Genomic DNA, 7,050 nt, shown 5'->3' with positions numbered 1-7,050 from the left:
CAGTTCGAGGACGAGCAGCGAGTGCAAACGGTGATCCTTTTTAGCGTGCTGTCCTTCGCGAAGCGATCCGTGCAGAAGTGAAGCCCTGAGAAGGGTTCGTTCAGTTCAATGTCAAACCATCAGCCCAGTCGTGTGAAGAAGAATCGCCAAGTGAAGCCTTGAGCCGGGCTTTGGAAAAGATTGTTCGTGGCAAATCCCAAACGATCTTCTGTCCTGCAGAAACACAAACACGACCCACGGAAGCCTGGTTCTTCTTTCGAGTGTCAGAAGTGGCTGAAGTGGCGCGAACCGGTGCTTCAACCGATTTTTATTGCGACGCAGAATCCCAACCCAACCCAGAGTGTTTGTGTGTATGTGTGGCCGCGTGTTAAAGGCGTTGATTAGGCGAATCGTTGTAGCCCTTCTTTGCTAGCAAACCCCGGCAGCGGGAAGCAAATGTTTACCGCGAAGTGGTCGCCAGCGGGCGTGTGAAATATTTCTAATCGTAAACACGTGCCCCACCAGCGGGGTGGCGTGCAGACAAACACACAACACATACACACACAATCGTACGGATTCTACGGAGGATCGCGGAAGCTGAGGGCGCGCATCGCTAATCGTGCGATCGAATCGCGATCACCGACCATTAGCGAGTTTTTGCCGCTCGAAAACGAAGACGCAACGCGGCCGGCATTTTGGGGGTTTTGAGAGATTCGACAAAAAGGTAATTTATCTTTCCCGCTGGGCGGGAGATTTGGGTGTGTGTGCCATTGTTCGCCATCGTTTCCACTCCATTTTGGATGTTCTTAGCGCTTAGTGTGTGTTGTATGTAGGTGGGCTTTTCATCTAGGGACGTCTCGTTTGAGGGAGGGAGTTTAACAAAAAAAAAACTCCCTCGTTCACTCCTTCGCGGCATGCAAAATAGGCAGGCCGCTATAACGGACCAGGAACACTTACAAAAACAAGACACAACGCCCGGAACGTTCGTCTTGAGAAGGGCCGCAATGAGAACGGGCGCACGGAGAAAACTATCCAAAAAACAACGGACGTGTTTTATTATTGGATTACCCCTTTTTTTAGAAACGGGGTGGAAAACAAGGCATAAGCAGAGAACAGTGAACAAAACGGGACCCTGGGACGACGCAAAACCCGGCAATAATATCCAGCCGGCTGGCTGCCGGCATGGGCATTCTTGCGGCTTAGAAAAAGGTGCTTAGGTCAAGTTCGGCTTCTTCGGGGAGAAAATTAGAGAACCGGGCGTTTGGGATTTCACTGCTTCGAGAGCGTTTTCGCGAAGGGAGAAACGAGCCAAATGAAAGGGAAGGAAAAACGGGCCGCAACCTCAAAGTAGGATCCCGATCGGTAAGTGGTTGCCTGATGCGAGTACGCTCCTTGTAACCTAAGGGGTTGATGAAATCCTCAATCCGTTACCCAACCTTAAGCGAAAGGACGTGAAGGATCGCATGCTACCGGTGGTGTTTTCTGTGAACGGGTTTTTGGGCACTTGAACCAGCACTCGGCGCCTTTGGTGTGTGTGTGTTTGTGCGAGTGTCCTTGTTTCGGTGGCTCGAGTGTACCGACAATCACGTTGGCGTGAGAAACCCGCCGTAAAAGGACGATCGCACGAACGGTTCGTCGTTTGTTGCTTGAGATTTCCACTCTCTTCATTAGGCAGCCGCGGAAAAGTGAAGGCGTATCAAAGCGCCAACCCAATTCGATCAGTCGAAAGCGAAAGTAGGAAACCGTAAACTGTTCGAGTGTTTCGTGTCGTTTTTATGCGTCACTAAGTACGATCGCTCTCAACCGAAACAACAACCGGGGTGATTGTTTTTCGGGCACTTTTGAATTATGCATGACCGCAGACCGATTGGTGAGCGTTTGACGGCAAAAAAAAATGGCACCGTCTGGGAAACTCCCAAAACCACCGTCCATCGGTTGTGTGTCCTTGCGCATCCCGGTCACACCGTTTGAGTTCAATTTTCGCCACCCATTTCGCGCGGGGGGCGCCAACTCATTGTGGTCTATTTGTTGCATTGTTCTCGATCGAAGGTTTGTGGCCGATGGGATCCGATGGGTTGTTTATGTAAATTGGCGTAGTTTGGCTACGAACGTGGCCATCAATTTACGCCGCTCCAATTGCGGGGGATTCGCCTGATTGACAGGCGACAACCTCGATCTCACCCTTGTGCCCTTCGGGCGTGATCGTAATGTTGTCTCTCGCAAAAAACGGCCACGGAAAGATCACCGCGCGGGCTACTTTGTATTTCGGGGCGCGGTTTATGGCGGCTTGTGGCTGGCGATCGAGCGCGAGGATCGTGTGGAATGTTGAGACTGAGCTGGGGTAATGTTGATAATCGTTGTGGGCATGAATTTTCGGCAACAATGTTGCTAATGCCATTGAATTGGCGTGGTGAAGGCACGGCTTTACAGATTGCCCCATGCCCATCGTATTGCGGGGGGTGTGTGTGTGTGTGTGTGGATAAATGTTTATTTTGCAATTTAATTTGCGTGCTTAGGGCGACGGGCGTTTTGTTTCTGCTGTCAATCCAATGTTCGCCCAACGAAATCAGTCATCAGTGTGCGAGTTGTTCGGGCAGATCAATAAAACGAATTCGCAGCGACATCGAAACGCAATTCTTTTGATTGAACCGAACTCGAAACAAGCCCATTTTTTACACCCAACCAGGCATCAATCAAGGTCCCCAAATTGAACCCTTGGCTGGTGGCCTTTTTTTTGCGAAATAATTAAATTCACACCAACAAAAAAAAAAACATCATCGTTCCGTGCCGTCGCACTCGTTGGTGGATTCGTCGATCTGCTCGAAATTCGCCCTCGCTCCTGGAGCCAGCCTTGGCGAACCAGGACGGTATGCAAATGCACCAATGCACCGCTGCAACATAAGGCAACATACCCATCGCAATCCCAGGGAACCGGCTTTCGGTCTCGCGAACCGATGAACCGTATCCGTATCGCATTTTTTTTGTGCTCGCTGCCCATGATCGAGCATTCGGCGGGATCGCGGGAATGTGGCGCAGTTTGCTTCGCTTTTGCTTCTTTCACCCCATCGTGGGCATGCTCCGTTGACGTCTGGGTGGCCGACGCCAGGAAGCATCCCGAAAGCAACGAATGAGCCTCGGAACAGGGGCCTCGTTCCAGGAAACGGAGGCGAAATTGAAAAGCAGCAGGGGAAGATCGAAATCGTTCCGACGCGGGAGATGCGCACGGAAAATCGCCCTCCCGAGCGTTTGGTGGGAGAAAATCATCATGGGGACAGGAAAATTGCGATCCCTTTTTTTGAGCGAAACCCCGAGCTGCATTTCGCTCGCTTTCACTCCCGCGCGACAGGGTGATGGCGAAATGTCAAACTCATTACCCTGCCCTAAACGATGTGGTGATGGGTTTTACTCTTGTTTTCGCCCTTTTTTTTCTTCTTTCTCTCCTGCCCCAACGGTGAGGCTTTATTATTGCTGGTCCTTTTTTTTCACTCGCTCTCTCTCTCTCTCTCTCTCTCTTCGTTTGTCCTCCCAATCGTGACCACCGGGCGGATGGAACGATGCGCTTCGGTGGCTCCAAGGGCTCGATCGTATTTGTTGCTTGCTTGTTGGTTCATTGAAGGGAAAATTCATCCCACCCCCAGGGGGTGGAATGGCTCAAATTTACACAGTATGGCAAAAAAAAAAACGGAGCGACATTCCGGATGTGGCTCCCTTTTCCGGACCCCAGGCGGGATGGGCCGGAATCGGTACAAAGAAAAAAAAAACCCCGACCAGTTGGCGCATTTAAGTGTCACGTTTTGCGGCGATCTGATTACGCTCGCTGGCGGTGCGGTTTGGAAAAACCTTCGAGCCCTTGGAGCCTGTGGTCGGGTGAACCATTTTCCCAACCACTCGATCCCGTGATCGTTGCGATCATTCGAACTCACTCGGCGAATCGCGCGCGCGTTTGTCAATGTGAGTGAAATCAATAAATTTCGCCAATGTTGAGTGATTTAAAATGCCTTTGTTTAAAGGGGTTGATTGGGTGTCCTGGGCAAAGGGGGAACGAGAGAAAGAACCCGACCGTAACGCTGAGCCAGGAACGCGTGATGGACAGGCCGTGCCGTAGGACGTGGTCGAAAAGGGCCGCCGGGAAGGGTGCTTATTTTCATGCCAATCGTCAATTACCCGGCCCTGGTTCGTCCCGCGGGCCAGACGTTGTTTCTGGCCATGCTGGCGAGCGCGCTTGGACGAGCAATCGATCAATAAATTGTGAAAATAAGCGCAATCGCCATGCCGAGTTGTGCGTTCGGGCGTGTCGGAGGCTCTGGAGGAGACCGCCTTGGTGGGTGACGAATTGGGTTGGAGATCGGGGTTTTTTTTGTGCCTTTTTATGAGCGCATTTCTGTAACATCCCGTCGTGGGTAATGTAATGTCCTGCGGGGTGGTGCTTGAAGGGAAATTGGATAATTTACGCAGAATGGAATAAATGCAAACGAAAGCAGTGATTGAAATCGAAGTATCGAACTTGTTGAATACGTTTTTTGACCAAATGACGTTTAACAAACTTCAGGGTTTATGGTTGATCGATTTTTTACTCAAAATAGTCCTTAACACTTATTTACATAATTTGTGATATATCTTTCACGTTTCATTTCCATTCATTCTTTCTGTAATGATATGCATTTGACAAACATCTAAGACAAAACCAAGCATTAGAATTGAATATTGCACCCTGCAGAGGTGGTTTTCTGGTCTCAAAAATAAACCAAACTGAACATCTGTCGCTTAGCTTGAAGAGCAATCAGTCATCTTCTTCGACAGGCTCTTATCGCTAGCACCGAAGAAACGACTCTCAGACACAAGCTAAATTTAGTTTTGCCACTACTGACCCGTTTAAGGCGTTTTTTTTCAACACACCTTTAAGCTAACGATCGCTAGCTGGAACCAACACGTTTCGAAACACACCAAACCGCTGCTTGAACTGTGCTCTTTGCCTACGCCGATGTTTGTCCCTGTGTTTTCGGTGATGTTGCCACTTCCATTCGTCGGAAATTTTGCGCCCGTAAATGCTAAAATTGATTACCGGTGTGAAAATGTGCACAAAACCGGCTCGTTAGCAGCCGTTCGGTGGCTCCGGAATCCGGCATCCCGTGTGCAACGGATCGATTCGCTCCGTGGTCCGCTAAACGAACCACCCTGTTGCCTTGAGCGGCATCCGGAGCACGCGGTGGTTAAATATTGACGCAGTGGAATGTCCACTCCCGATCGGTGACGTGTAACATATATTTACAACAGCTAGAACCGCACCAGCTTATCGTCATTTAGTTGGTGCGGCTCGAGTTTAGACGACGAGCAAGCTTAACTTTTTACTGCATACAAGCATATTAGCGCGCTTACGACGCGCCGGTTGGAAAATAAATGCCGGATGATTTGACTATTTACAGCCGCACCATATCGAGCTCCCCTTTCGAGAAGTTCGAGCGGGCTTTTGGGACATTCCGGTCACGGGCTCGGGCGAATGCATCCCGCTAGAACGGTGTATCATTACCCCAAAGCCGCTTATTGGCCATCAGCGTTCTCGGGCATGAGCTTTGGATTCCGGACTCGGGCGACATTTATGCTGCAGCCGTGCAAGATGTTTTGACAGCCCAGTCAACCGCGAACGATCGTTCGAATTAATAGGCAGCCTCTTCTCGGACAGATTAGCCCAAACCAGCGTATGCGTCATCGAACAAATCATCCCAAAGCGTTTGCATCATCCATCGATGTCGCAGCGGTGAAAAGGCACCGCCTTAAAAGGGAGCGCGCTGGGTTTTTCCTTCTTTTTATGCTCATTAATCCACCCCCGGTTCGATCGCGATTGTGGCGGAAAATGGGGGCAACCGATCGTGCGGCAAATGGGTGCAATAAAAGCAAAAGAATGAAAAACCAGAGAGAAAAACAAAATACGCTCAACCGATCGATTCGAACGAGCATACCCCAGCGAGTTTCGACAGCGTGCGCGATCGTTTTCGTGGCCCCCTCCCCCGGGAACGCATCACGTCACGGTCAAGGTATTCTGCCCGGTACACCCGGGAATCGGGCCGAATCGGTTCGCCACGGACTGTCGTACGGAGGTAATCTCTTAATCCGGCCATTATCGGGCTGAAAACATTCCAAATAAATACCGATCTCGTGCGCTTTGTGATTCCCGGCCGGACGAAAGATCAAACGATCGGTCCATTGCGCTCGAAGGGCGCTAGGATGTCCCGAGGCCGGTCGGTTTTTTGAGTGTGAGCGAGATGGTTGAAATAATAGCAATAAAACCGGGTCGGGGCTGGGTTGCCCTTTTCACCCTTGGGTTGGTCCGAGGACGCAGGCTTTTCTCGTTTCGTTCATCTTCTCTCGATGCCACAGCCTGGACCACCCAATGCAGGCTTCCGATCGCGATGGCGGCTCGACGGATCGGGACGGATTAATTCGGGGGTTCGTCTGCGTTCCGTGAGAGCGCCGGATCATGGAAGCAGCCCCTAATGCGTGCGGTTCGTTTCCGGTTTTCGTGGGACAAACTCCGGCTCCGGGAAAGACGCAACGACGGTGATCTCTTCCGTCCCATAAGGTCCCGGGTTTTGGGAGAAAAAACACGAGCTAATGTGGGAATGAACGATCATAAAAGTGAAAATCTCCGTCATAATGACACTCGCGCGTTCTAACCCGCATTCTCGAAAATGAAGGATAGAGCAAAGAAAAAAAAAAAAAGGAAACCAAACCAAAGCCCAACAAACCGGACCTAGCGATCGTTCGCGTCCGGCCGATCGTTATCCGGAGCGCTGGAGGTCCAGGAAACCGACAAACCTGTCCCGGAGTGCTGCAAGTGACAAATTGCCCCCGCGAGGCAACTTCCGACCCGACTCCAGAGTGTGTGCGACCATTTTGTTCTCGCACCGGCCGTCGTGGCTCGTCGTTTTCAGGGTGGACAGCGTAATTACCCACCATCCGGAGCTGTGATTCGAGAGATCACGTCAAAGATTGTCGGCAGGTTTGCGGGTCCCTACGTGCGCCCGGGGCGGAAGTTAAGCCTGAGAATCCGACCGCAATTCGGTGTTTCAGGCC

The sequence above is a fragment of the Anopheles nili genome, chromosome 3 (assembly GCF_943737925.1).
Source record: "Anopheles nili chromosome 3, idAnoNiliSN_F5_01, whole genome shotgun sequence".
NCBI classification, from domain to species: domain Eukaryota; kingdom Metazoa; phylum Arthropoda; class Insecta; order Diptera; family Culicidae; genus Anopheles; species Anopheles nili.
The sequence above is the reverse complement of the archived record's forward strand: the minus strand, read 5'-3'. Positions refer to the sequence as shown.